Source organism: Adiantum capillus-veneris, chromosome 18 (genome assembly GCF_014529385.1).
Source record: "Adiantum capillus-veneris isolate H3 chromosome 18, ASM1452938v2, whole genome shotgun sequence".
NCBI classification, from domain to species: domain Eukaryota; kingdom Viridiplantae; phylum Streptophyta; class Polypodiopsida; order Polypodiales; family Pteridaceae; genus Adiantum; species Adiantum capillus-veneris.
In genome coordinates, this window is record NC_140948.1 from 75137559 (window position 1) to 75152599 (window position 15041).

Sequence of the window (15041 nt, forward strand, 5' to 3'; positions counted from 1 at the left end):
TTGCGACCTTCATCTGCATCTAGCTCTCCTTTATCATCAATGATTTTACCAACACAACCAAACTGGAAATTACATCTTCAATCAAAAATCTACACACAGAACTTATAGCCTTTGTACACAACGCTCTCCCTTCAACCTGGTTTGTGAGATCTTTTCTAGCAAGAACAATATACCTCATCTGCCAAACGCCCATTAGCATTGTAATAAATCTACTACCCACTTATAATGCATAGCTAGTGGATAAGTAGGATGTAATCTATCTTAATGCTATACATTAGATACTGTTGGCATACTAAACAAGTTTTCACAAATTGAGCAACATTTTTGTACATTCCCTACCACCATTAGCGGTCCTTGATTTTGACAAAAGTTGCACATACCCCTCTGTGTCCAGTCCATAAGCTTTCATGAAACTCTTTAATCACCTATTGTTGAGTTGCTTTATCATAAACAACTCGTTATGGTATCCCTCTTGAACGCTTTGGTTGCTTCCATAGATGACCATCCTTTAAAAGTAGTTATAAGCCTTTTTCCTGATCCTCTTGTACTCTAGATCACTCCATCCCTCTTTTCTGATAAGAGTATTGAGGTAACGGCTTATCAAAATCCATTCTCCATTGTACATCTCTTCAAAAAAGACTTCAAAAACACAAGCATGAGTACCACAGCTTGCATGTAAATGAGAAGAGGTGTAGAACTTAAGCCCACATCATCACTAGTGGTAAGCATCTCCTCTTCATCTTCATATTTGGTCCTTGACAACATATCTACTACAGGGTTATCTCTGCCTGCAATGTGACAAAACTCAGGGTTAAGAGATTTAATAAAGGCTATCCATTGCAACATTGCAATGTTTGGAGTAGTGAAACTTGCAATCATCCCTATCAATGGTAAACAAGCTGTATCTACCACAACGGAAGCACCTATGAAATATTCTTTGTTAGACCTCAAGGCAGTAGCAGCACCCCAAAGTTCTCTCTTAACCTATGGGTAACCTATTTGATGAGCATTAAGCACTTTTTCTCCAAATTGGACTGCATACCTGTAACCATCTTCATCATCTTGACCTATAGCCCATCCAATGCGTGGACTAGTGTCAACGGCGGTGAAGATCACTCAACTTCCACACTTATAGTCAACCTTTCTCAAGGTAGGAGCCTCAAGAAGCATCTTCTTCAATTTTTTGATGGCCATTGTTTGAGCGTATTCCCATAAAAACCTTTTGCCCTTCCTTAGCAATTGATATATGACCTCTGCAACATGAGCAAAGTGCGACAACCAAATACGATAAAATACACATGCACCCAAAAACCTCTGAACCTCAATAACCGATGTGCATGTTTCTTTCGTCTTTTGTATAGCTTCAACTTTAGTTGGACTCGGTCATCTTCCATTCGGGCCACACATCTACCCCACAATTAAAACCTCTTTAGAACCAAAAATTGATTTTGGCCTTGAAAGTGTCAAGTTAACTTCTTCAAGCCTAGACAAAATGGCACACAGTCAGCAATGTCACTGGGCAACAAACTATCAGCACCCCCTCTGATCTTTTACCTCATCTTTGAACCCTTCTTCACATCCCTTGATTGAAAATCATCAATGAAAATCATAGTAACATGAGGAATAGAATCCCTTAGTACCTTATTCATGACATTCATCATGTGGGCTCCAAAGTTAGTAGCACCCTATGGCAAAGCGCACATCCTTACCAACCCGAGAGGTATACGCATTGTAGTAAGATCCTTGCTCTCCAAAGCAAGTTGAAACTAATGATATCTTGAGTAAAGATCACCCATAGAGTAGATAGATCTTCCTGCAAAGGATTCAACAAACTCGTCCACAATTGGACATGTACCCACATTGCAAATTGTTACCTTGGTTTCATATCTTGAATCAACCTTAGGGTACCATTCTTCTTTGAAACAATGAACCACCGTTAGATGGTGTGCATGATGGTTCCAAAATGCCCATCCTTATCTTCTCATTTAGAAAATCAATGAGCTTCGGTAAGTGAGCTTTGGGTATTGGAATAGGGTGTAAACTCCATGGCATATGAGGAACAATAAATATAACCATAGGAAAAACAACATTTGGATCTACACATCCAATCTCACATGTCTCAAACACAAAGGCTTTACCATGTTTTCCAAGCAGCTCTCAAAAGCATTTGATCTCCTCTTTAGTAAGGAAATCCTCCTCCCCAATCTTTAGTTGCTTCAATGTCTCTTCAGTGAAGCTATATCCTATGTTCTTTGGATCTCTGAGCATAGGCTGTCGAGAAGCTTTCTCCTTCACTCCATCACTTCCTCTAGCAAAGGTGTAGCCACCGGCCTCACCTTCTTTGGAAAAAAATTATATTTTGTCTCCACTTGAACTTCAACTACTTCACCCAAATCCTCCTTTATATGTGTAAGTGCTTCATATAAATCCAGTTCTTCATACATGTCCATTAAATGCACTTTAACTATGTCAGTTCCACTTCATAACCTATATTGCATGATCTCCTCTAGCTTTGACATAGTATCCACATAAGAGACCTCTTCAAAGATCCTTGAAATCACATCATCTGGTTCAAGCACATCACATCCCTGCAATTCACTTTGAAAACTTGATAGATATTGCTTTTCCCATTTGAACCCTCAGATGTTAATCCCAAAAACTCCAAATAGAAAGTCTCTCTTTGTGAGAGCTTTCCCACCTCCGTACCACCATAGCCTCGCTTTATAGTGGCACCCCAAGAAAATCCTGTGAAAACCTGTGTTCTTTGAATTCTTTGTGTATCTTTGGCAATGGATGATCATGTAGGCTATCTTTGTTTCCGGCATGATCTACACAGTCAAAAACTAAACAGCCCTTTACTATCCCTGCTCTGGATCCTTGCATAGGCCAAGCCATCATTCAACACCTTTGTTTCCATGCGCACAGCCGTAATGTAGGGTTGTCCCAACATGAGTGGATAGGACGAATGCTCCTATATAAAAAAGTTTTGTGGATCACAAACATCTCCAATAGTTACCTTAACATTTGCACATGCACCATAAAGATCCCCTAGAAACATATTGGTAGCTCAAATCCGCCAACCGTGGTCAACATCAATAGGTTGTTTCCCTTTCTGATGCAAGCTCTTTGCCATAAGATTGATTCCTGACCCATGGTCCACAAGAATGTCCCCAAGATTCAGAATTGTTTCTATCGTTGCTTTGGCCCAATGAGTCCTAGAAAAGTGACTCTTGGGCACAAATATTATCGTCACCATTGTCATTAAAATGAACATGCCTCACCTCATATATAGTTGGATTTGAAACCACCACATCCTTTGACTTTTCATCTTCAAATGTCTCTTCATAAGCATCCAAAATTGACTCAATGTGATGGATCATTTGGCATTTAACCGCATCAAGTTCCTGCTCACTTGGTATCTATCATTTCCTTTTAATGATGTCAATAATCTCCTCATGAAACTCACACTTGGCAATTCCCAAGATGTCACCCAACATGAGCTCCACCTTGCACTCTCTTCAAAAACCTTCTTTAGATCTGTAGCCAACTCAATGTCAGATTTCAGCTTATAGGAAGGTCCCTTGGGCTTACCGTGCTTCTTATCTATCAATGCCTCTTCCATAACCACTTCAGGAGTAGGTTTGGGAGTAGGTCCCTCATCTTGCTTACTACTATATTGTTGGAATTAGGGTTGCTGAGAAATGCACACAGCTTGGAGAAGATGAAGGAAGCTCAAGGCACACAATAGAGAGTGTGTTACTTATTGTGCAATGGAAAGATAGATAGCCCTAGAGTGATGGGCGTATATAGAATGCTCGGGGGGAAAAACCTCCTAAAGAGGGAAAAAACGCCCCGACGGTCCTAGTGTGTTCACACACATCACTACCACATGTATATGGTAACAAATCCCCCCTGGAGTGATGCGGTGAACGAGAGCTGGCACATGAGTAAAGGGAAGTGCCATGCCCTACAGACATGATCAGTTTACAAAGGGGAGTAAGCCCAAAGCTTTGCAGAAAGCTTCAAGATTCTCAAGAAACAATGCCTTTGTGAAAAGATCTGCAAGGTTGTCCTATGTTGGCACATAAGCCAAGCTGATCTCTCCTGCTGAGAGCCTCTCCCTGACATAGTGGTAATGCACCTCAATGTGCTTTGTGCGAGCATGAAAACCTGGGTTCCTCGCAACTGCCAATGCGCTCTGACTGTCGGTGTAGATAGTGTTGGCAGTGTCCTGTCCAACACCCAAATCAATCATAAGGCGTCTGAGCCATACACACTCAACCGTAGCTATGAATACTGCCCTGTACTCAGCCTCACAACTCGAAGTGGCCACAGTAGGTTGCTTCTTGCTCAACCATGATATACATGAACTGCCAAGCATGAAACAAAAACCACTTTTGGACACTCGCATGTCATAACAACCAGCCAAATCTTTGTCTGAAAAAGCATGTAAGTCTGGCGGCAATGATCCCCCTTGGGATAAAACAAGCCAAGATGTAAAGTGCCACTAAGGTAGCATAAAATACTCTTGACAGCCTGTCAATGCTTAGACCCTGGGCTATGCATAAATCTGTTGACCTATGAGACTGTAAACTGAATATCCGGCCTCGTGTTGCATACATAAATGAGGCAGCCAATAGCAGTTTGATAAAGAGTGACATCAGCAAGATTGCCACTATCATGTAGACTCAACTTCAAACTTGTTTCCATGGGAGTGGCAATAGGTTTGCAATCCTCAAGTCCAGATTTACATAGTAATGTCTCTATGTAACTTTTTTGACACAAGGCAATACCACCATCACACTGCTTAACTCTATGCCCAAATAATGATGCAACAATCCCAAATCTTTCATCTTGAAAGTAGCATTTAAATCAGCCTTAAATTCATCAATATGTCTCTCATTTGGTCCAGTGATCAGCAAATCATCTACATAAAGAACCACAATAAGAAGTACATCACCCTCACGCTTTACGTACAATGTGCTTTCTGTTGGACTATTACAAAAGCCTTGTTTGACCAAATGAGTGTCATCTTTCTCATACTAAGCACGAGCAGATTGCTTTAACCCATACAAATCCTTGTTACATTTGCACTTTGTCCTCTTGTCCTTTCTCGACAAAACCGCGAGGCTGTATTACATAAACTTCCTCAAATATGTCACCATTCAAGAAAGCAGTAACAATGTCTGATTGATGTACTTCCCAACCAAAATGAGCTACCAATGCACATAGAAAATGCACAGTAGTCATACGACAAGTAGGAGGAAAAGTCTCTTCATAATCTATGCCTTTTTGTTGTGGATAACCCTTTGCAACAAGCCGAGCCTTATGGCGATCAGTCTCACCATCCAGCTTGCATTTCAACTTGTAAACCCACTTTGTACCAATGGCCTTTTTGCCAAGAGGCAAATCACATAAGCCCGTGTGTCATTTTCTATAAGTGCATCATATTTTAATTGCATGGCATCCATCCAATTTTCCGAATTCTGTGCTTCATCAAAAGACAAAGGCTCCTCAACATCATGTAAGCTAGACACAGCCAAAGCATAACAATCTGATGCATAAGATGCATGGCAAGAGCCTGAACGAGTACGGCTAGACAAAGGTGCATCCAATTTACTGTCACGCAAAGTGTGCACCAGCCATTTTGGCATACCTCTAGCGTGCTCATTTTCAGCCCTTTCCTCATCAAGTACATCATGTACATCTGCATCAGTAAAAGGCTGATCTATAACATTTTCAGAAACCCCCATAGGCTATATATTTGCCTCGTTGGAACTTACATTCGTATTTCCACCACTGAAAAGAGGCAACAAAGTGTCATAAATGTCTTGTGAGCTTACATTACTGTCTCTAGTACATGACAACAAGGGCTGAACAGAATCTTCCACAAACACTACATCCCATGAAACCAGAATACATTCTGTTTGCGAATGATACAACCTGTAACCTTTGCTTTCAGCACTATAACCAACAAAAATACATTTGACAGCCTTATCATCCAATTTTTTGCGCTGTGTTTGTGGCACCAAAGCATATGCCAAACAGCCAAAACACGCATGTGCTCAATAGAAGGCTTTCTATCATGCCATGCTTCATATGGATTAATAGACTGCAAAGCTTTCATAGGACACCTGTTTAGTACATAAGTGGCACACATGATGTCCTCAAGCCAAAAAGAATGCGGCAAAGCTTGACTTTTGACCATACATCGTGCCATTTCCGTAAGTGACTTTTTTTTCCTCTCAGCAACACCATTTTGCCGAGGTGTATAAGACACTGTACATTGGTGTTTTATCCCACGACTAGCCAGAAATGCATTGAATTCATGAGACGTACACTCCTCCCCTTGATTGGAACGGAGGGTTTGAAGCCATAGCCAGAAATTTTTTGAAGCACATAAAAACTTCGGACTTCGCTTTAAGCGGAAATACCCATGCATGCCTGGATTAATCATCAATGTCACGAAGTAAAGGTAATTGCCCAAGCACGGAGTTTGGATGGGCCTACAAACATCACTATGCACAACCTGCAACCTGCATGTGGCCCGAACTGAACCATCCTTTGGAAACTTAGAGCGCTGCATCTTACCCAAAATACAGCCTTCACAAACATGTTTGACAGGTGCTTCAAGAGGCAAAAAAGAAGCAACCATATCATTTCTGCAAACACAGCAAACTGACAAAATTCAGATAACCAAAACGTGCATGCCAAAGTTTTGCATCTGAAATACCCCTTGAATCTGCAACACATTTGTAAAATTTTGTCCACACTTGTCATACAAAGTGAGCTTATATAGCCCACGGCACAAAAGGCCAGATGCAACAATTTCATCACCAAAACTGAGATCATGAACTGTACATCTTTCATCCACAAATTTGACTACAAGTTCAAGTCTAGCAAGTGTGGATACAGGCAAGAGATTCTTCTTGATCCCAGGTACATAAAGTGCATCAACAAGTGTGAAGGAAGAAGACAAAGCTTGGAGAAGACAAAGGAAGCTCAAGGCACACAATAGAGAGTGTGTTACTTAGTGTGCAATGGAAATATAGATAGCCCTAGAGTGATGGGCGTATATACAATGCTCGGGGGAAAAAAACCTCCTGAAGAGAGAAAAAATGCCCCGGCGGTCCTAGTGTGTTCACACACATCACTACCACATGTATATGGTAACATATATCTAGTTGCTCTTTTTGATGTTCCTACAATATCTTCATCTCTTTTTCGCTTCTCTTCTACTATGGCTTCATTAGCTTGAGACTTGGCAATAAATGCATATACGGAAAGAGAATCCACCGGATCTGCCCATCATGTAGTTTCTCAAATGCAATTCCCAACCTGACATAATTTTCCAAGAGTCACCTTGCCTACTTCTGCAGTCTTTAAAGCATAAGGCTACAAATCACCTTTAGTTCTTGCACCTTCATCATCTGCATTATTGTATACCTGCAACCCATATGTAGCTGCTTCTACCATAGAAACATTATGTTGTATCTCCTCCGCTAACTTCTTCATACCACCCCTTCCAAAATTCAAGCGGAGTGGCTCACCTGTTGCCCTGAGGTAATCTTCTTATCTTTCCAAAAGACCACATTTTTCTTGTAATCTTCATCAAAATCCTCACAGTCTTTGCATTCATGGTCTTTACTATCACACCACATGTATTGGTCATCCCAATCCTTGCGTGGCGGTTGTTGCTTGGGCTTTGAAGTGGAACCCTTGGTGCTTACTCCTTCAAGATTAATTTCTTTCAAATTTAGATTTAATTCTTGTATACCTTTACTCAGCTCATCAAGAATTGGTTGTTCTAATTTTTGTTTCCTAGAGGCGGCTGACTTCTCCTTAATTTCCTCATATATTGTCTCCATGGGATCGATCACAATCCGCTTATCCACCCTTATCTACCGCTTTACAATCATGTTGATTGCTTTAGAAACCAGCTTCCAATCATATGTTAAGCCCAATTCACCTGTTGAATCCTTGAGTAGCTGCACCAAGCTCTTTTGAAGTCGTGGGTCAGCAGCTTGGACAAATAGCTTTACTTGTTGTTCTAGTTTCAATGATCGCTGCTCTCCTATAGATAGCTGCTCAAATTTATTTTCAAATTCTCGTAGCAATTCTTGAGCAGATAAGTCCTTGTTGCTTAGTTACCCTTTGAGAATCTTCAAGGAAATACTCCTCCTATAATGCCTTTTTAAAATTTTGTTGGTTTGGTCCTTGTGCAGTCTGTATCTCCCCAATTTGAGCCCTAAGCTCTAGCACAAGAATCAAGTGAAAACCTTCAATTGCTTCATGATCATCAATCCCATTATCCTCCATAGATTGCTCATAAACTTGGCAAAATTTTGACACATCAGTCAAAACTTGGAGAGCTCGCAATTGCTTTTATCAAGAGAAAGAGAGAGTGCTCGAAAGAGCTTGAGAATCCTTTGTACCTCCTCCTCCTGCTACTTTCTTTGCTCCCACTTCTTTGTAACCACTTTTCTTCACACGATACCCCATAGAACCCCTCGTTTTTTTTCTTATGCCTCTTGCCCATCAGTCACGGTGCCGTGTGACTAATGTGGCATGTGAACCCATATGGTGATGTGGCAACAGCTACAACCTTGACCTGGACAATTTTCGAGGGGAATGTACCAAATGGAGGCACCCTGGTGAGCTGAGTAGAATTTGCTTTAGGCCCGTGCCGGCTGTTGCAAACTCATCTCCCCCTCTCATCTGCGCCTCTCGCTTCCTGCGCTCTCCTTCCATTCATTTCCCCCACCTTCAAAATTAAAAACAAAATCTTGCATAGGCGGCCACCCCTTAGGAGCTTGGGTGGCCACTTGTAGTGGACGGCCACCCTTCCTCATTGGGCCCCAAAAGCTTAGGTGATACGTTTGGAGAGAGGCCTTCCCTTCGCATTCAGTGAAAACAGCTCAAAGCTTCTTTGCTGCAACCATTTTGGGCATATCTCGCAATCAATACACTCCAAGAGATAACTCCTAAGGAGGATGCCCATCAAAACCTTTTATGCCTTTGTGAGGGCACCACATTTTAAATACATATCGATGAAAGCATTGCAAATGACAACATTTGGAGAATTCCCTCCCTTTTGCATTCGGTTAAAAAGCCAGAGCTTCTTTGCCACAGCTATGTTCAACATTCCCCGCATCAACTTTAGCAGCATAAATATCTGGCAAGGCATTATTAAAGACATTATTTGGCATGATTATCAACTTGGTTCACATATCCACCAAAACATTGCTGTCAAACTCCTTTATTGCCAACTAAGAACTACCAATCACCACTTTAGGCATATATTTCGACCACAGTAGTGCCAAGCACAATTTTTCCATCATACCCCACTATCAATGCATTATTTCTTATTGCCCTATTACATGCACCGCATTCCAAAACATGGCCGAAAGCCAAAAACTCCCAGTTGGCACACTCACTAAGGCGACAAAACTGGCCCCCGGGGAAACTTAAATTGCCAATATCTTGGCAACCAAAGCTTCGATTGCCAATCCAAAAAGACCAAAGTGCTCCACAAGATAGGCATTTTAGGCCCACGCATTCACTTCAGCCCTGACCCTTCATTTTTCGTTTCTCAATCCGGTACAGATATGCAATCAATCCCAAATTCAAATTGGCACAACTTCTTCAACGTAGCTCCAATTGATGAGCCGAAAAGACAAGCCCATAGAGCACCTTGAGCACTACAATTTTAATCCATAAACTTCCATTTTCAATCACCTCAAACATACCCACTTTTAGCATCAAAAACATAGGTTATGGCCCCTTATGCCAGCATCTGGCATACATTTGGCATCAAACCTTGCCTGCTATCAAGCCTTGACCACTGCTCGATATACATATAGACTTCAAAGAAGCTAAACTTGCATCCCCTGGCCCTTTTTCCCATCATGGAAGCGGAGCGGCACGACATCATATAAGAAGATTTTGTAAAGGGTGGGGGGAATTTGGAGATCTTAAGATAATAAAGGAGGTGGAATAAGAAGTTGGGTGGTGTATTATATATATGTGGCATCTAGATCTAAAGATACATAGAGAGAGCCTACTTAGCAGAGGTAATTGCGTTAATTTTTCTAAACGTATGGTAGCATTATACTTAGCTTGATCTACAAAAGAGTTTCTTAAAGACAAAGTCCTAAAGATGATTTCTTGTTAATTTTAACTATAATTTAACCACACACTAAATACATTAATAATTTTATAAGCCATTTAATGATAAAATTGATGCAAAATTGGGACAAATAAGCGGGTAATGAGGGTGTTATATAACTTTACAAAATGGTTTGTAAAGCTTGGAAAACCAATGGATATAGGGCTTGTGTCCCTTTAGTAATGAGCTCAAACAATGATTCCAAATGAAAGACTAACCATGGGGTTTTATTTAGACAACTTCCAAGAAGTCTATCCCTGCACCTACCTAGCATTATACTTGGTAATGATTCCTAAGATGGAGATAATGTGTAAAACTAATACCACTTAACAATGATGCAAAGCCTCGCAGACAATGTCCTTATACATATAATGAAACTTCTACAAAAAAAATCAAGCAGGAGATAGATAAGTTTAAAGAATCAAAGTTTACGAGATTGAGCACACACATTGGGTCTCGTTGATTATGGTGGTGCCCAAATAATACAAAAAATTACATGTATGTGTGAATCTCAAGGAGGTAAACAAGCTACTATAAGAAACACTATCTTCGACCAGTTATTATTGATCATGTGCTAGAGCGAGTTGCAAGAAAGGAATATTATAGCTTTATTAGCTTACAATAAAGCCTGAGGATTGGCATAAAACAGCCTTTGCTACATAATAGGGCATATTCGCTTACAGAACGATGCCATTCTTAACTAATGCACCTGCCACATTCCAAAGGTTGATGCAACATGCTTTTAAGGTAAATTTAAGATAATTATTAGAGATTAATATGGAAGACTTATGCGTGCATTCTCTCCTAAGAAATGAGAATTGACAAAGATTTATTGAGCCCATGATGAAGCACCCAAGTATATGATGGTGAATGACTTAAATTTTTGGGTAGGTTAAAAGTAAGGGTGTTGATGCACAGGTTGTGGTATGCGATTTTGGCATAGAAGTACGTAATTTTGAGTAACATTAGCCATTTCACAAAAGAGTATTGCAAATAATTGTACATCTTTGGGCTAACAGGTCGTGGAAAGAGTGAGAAGAGAGGAATTTGTTAGGTACATGTTGATATTGAGGGGATAAAAACCCATTCTCCTAAATATGGTCACAATAGGATAAACGGGTGAATTTCAAATTGTTTATCTATAACCATTTTATGCTTAGTAGGTCCAATAGAAAAAAGTGCTAATCATGAAGTGTGGCAAGAGAATGCAGACATAGATATTACCACTTGACTTAGAAAATAGGTTATTTGTTTATTTATTATCCACGGCAATGCAATAGATGCTTAGAAATCAATCATTTAGTAAAACAAATCACACACAAAGTACACATATTATGCTTGTATACAAACAATTAAATAAACGGATAAAACAAGCCTAGTTATAGAGGAATTTTTCTAAAAATTTAGAAGGGAGAATTGTAGCAGCATAATTTACGCTCCTTCTTGCTCAAGTCTACTTGCACTACTGCTATAGCAAAGCTTTTCTTTATGTAAGTGCTATTCTTATTACAAGCATGGCTCAACATCTTAAAATATCTTCAAAAGCTTAAAATGTGTGTATAACATTGCATAGGCTCCACACCTATATCACTCCCTTTTGATAATCAATGAACACAGTCGGCTGTTGGCGTGGCTTTGAGAGAATGTGTGGAAAAATAGAAGCCACTGAGGACCAAAGGCTAGGATTTGCAACCTTGATAAGCACACCTCAAGGTCTCTTCTACTTGTTGGTCCTGCACGACACGAGACCCATCTGACGAGGAGTTGTGCGTTCCAATCACAATAGAAGTATGTAAATTTGACTTGTCCTACTTTTCAACTTGGTTTAGGTGGCTCTAATTGGCTACAGCTGGCTTTATGGTTCACTCAAGGCTGATAAGTTTGCACTAAGAGGCTTCGTGGGGAACAAAATGTTGTGGCTGGAAACTATTGTGGCTGCAAGGCCCTCATTTTGTACTATGTATCACGTTTACCAAAGAGTTTTTAGCCAGGCTGATTGGTATCTTCATTGACACTCGATATGAGCGGTGTTTTGTAGGAAAGAACTGTTGCATCAAGAAGCTTCACATGTGAGCAGCCAAATGCCTTCGATTTATTTCAGACATACTTGTAAAGATAGAGGATGATGCAACGAGCATGGCAGTTGGACTATTCTTCAAGCACCACCCAACCTTCAACCTTGAGATCTGACAATATGCAGCATTGGAGTGTCTCCAATATTCTTATGAGGGAGATACCAAAATGATGATAGTAGGAGAATACCCATGGGCACAAATTTGTGTGTGCATATTGTGGCTCGTGTGACTGCCAATTAGAGAGAGAGAGAGAGAGAGAGAGAGAGAGCGGGAGGCTGCAAATGCCTGCAATTTACAAGCCATCATTTTTGTGAGGGTGAGTATGGTTGGGTGGGGTGGTGGTGCGTGGCACAGGGCTTCAATCACGTTGATGTGTGTGTGTGTGTGTGTGTGTGTGTGTGTGTGTGTGTGTGTGTGTGTGTGTGTGTGTGTGTGTGTGTGTGTGTGTGTGTGTGTGTGTGTGTGTGTGTGTGTGTGTGAGAGAGAGAGAGAGAGAGAGAGAGAGAGAGATTATGTGACAGTCCTTATGGTGCTCTACAATGTTGTGTAGTGAAGGAAGGCAGTTGGCCCTCGCAAGTCAAAGCTCAAGAGAAGGTGGGTGGCATGCCTTTCAATCACCTCATGCAGAGAGAGGCTGGCTAGAGAGAGAGAGAGAGAGAGAGGCTGGCTAGAGAGAGAGAGAGATGTAATGCGCACATGAAACATTCATGTTGCAATCGTTGGCACCATGAACAGGCTCAGACTGCGATTGTTGCTTTGCACACATGACGGCGGCCGTTCGTGCAGGCGGTTGAGGTGACGTATTGCTAACTTGCAATGCTCAAAGCAATCACGAACCAGTGAGCTCCACATCAGCTGTGGCACAGCCTTTGCAGACCCGCAAGCAGTTCAAAATACATCCCACCATGCGAACTGCGTGAACACTCGTTGAACGTGATGAAGGGGGGGGGGGGGGGCTTCATTGCGGTAGCGACGTTCGCTTTGGGTTTCTCTGAGTGCAGGGGTGTGGTGGGTCTTGCTAATGTGGAGGGCCCTTTTTCACCAAACGGGCAACGTGAACGCTCCATGTGCGCACCATGAGAGAGAGATAGCTAATTTTGCTTTCTACGAGGGGATGTGTGTGTGTGGAGAGAGAGAGAGAGAGAGAGAGAGAGAGAGAGAGAGAGAGAGAGAGAGAGAGAGAGAGAGACAGAGAGAGAGAGAGAGGATCAATGCATTGTGCCATTGATTTTTATGGGAGGCGACACTACATGCAAGCTCATTTAATGGATGGTGAGTAGCCGTTATGAGTGGGTGGCAACGACTAAGCGATGGGGTCAAAAGGGGTCGATTGGTGATTACATTGCTTGGAATAACATGGGTGATATGCAAGGTGAGTTGATTGAGAGGTGATGAGCGATGTTAGCCAATGGCGGCTCTTGTGTACGTGAAAGTTGGCTACTATAATAATTGGAGTAAAAAAGAAGCAAGGAGAAACTGATAAGAATAATAATTATCAATAAAAATGTTGGCAGGCTCGGGTTTGTGCCAGTGGGAGATGAGTAGAATGACTAGGGGTTGGGGACGTCTCCATGGAGTTGGAGGAGCAAGGAGTGTGTGTGTGTGTGTGTGTGTGTGTGTGTGTGTGTGTGTGTGTGTGTGTGTGTGTGTGTGTGTGTGTGTGTGTGTGTGTGTGTGTGTGTGTGTGTGTGTGTGTGTGTGTGTGTGAGAGAGAGAGAGAGAGAGAGAGAGAGATTTTATTATTGTACTCAAAGGTCAAATATGACCTTTGGGACTAAAACTACATGTGATGTAGTATTTGTGTGGCTGATGAGTGATTCTCGATGCTCCAGCATTGTGGTGATGAGAGTCGTAATGGAGAGCCCACATTGTGGCTGGGAGAGGAAACTGTGTAGGTCTAATTCATGGTTAAAAATGTGCGGGAAGCAAGTCCGGATATGACCAAAAGCGGAGAACTCTAGTAGTGTGTGTGGTCATGAGAATCACAATGGAAAGCCCACATTGTGCCTGGGAGAGGAAAGTGTGTAGGTCTAAGTCATGGCTAAAAATGTGAGGGAAAGAAGTTCAGATGTGACCGAAAGCTGAGCACTCTAGTAATGTGTGGTACTCAGACTGTTGAGCATAATGTGCACAATCAATTTGACTCTTCTCCATTGCCCCAACACCCTGTCTTGCATCGAAGGGAGTGGGAGCTAAGCCGAATGGCTACGATAGTATGTATCGCTGACAAGGGGATAGGCTCAAGCATGTAAGGTAAGTACGGTTTTCTCTTTTAGCGAAGAAGATGGTTTTGTAGTCGAGGGCAATATGGGTGGTTTAATGTATGAAGCATGACCCATCGGATTCCTCCAATCTGTAATACATTGGCATTGTAGAAAAGCTTCATTCACTTGGGACTCTATTGAAACATCGTGCAACAAGTGTAATGCATCCCATCTCCCAAACCACTTCTTTATGTCTTGCATCCATCCCATGCTCAAGATCTTGCTTTTATGCATCTTTTGAACATATTTTCTTGCTTCCCATGCAATTGTAGGAAGTCCATGTGAGGGGTTTTGATGCATCTTTATCATGTACTCCACAACCCTTTCCATGCTCATAATTTCAATTGGAAGAGATTTCGACTCAAAAAGTAAGAGCATATATGGTGTTTGTGTCTTAACTTGGAGAAATTTTTATAGAAAATGCTTTTGGACATTCTCAAACTCTTTCGAAGTAGACTTTGAGATGCTCCTACCCCACACTTCAACTCCATAAAGAAGAATCGATGTCATTAATGTGTCAAAAAGGTACCTCTT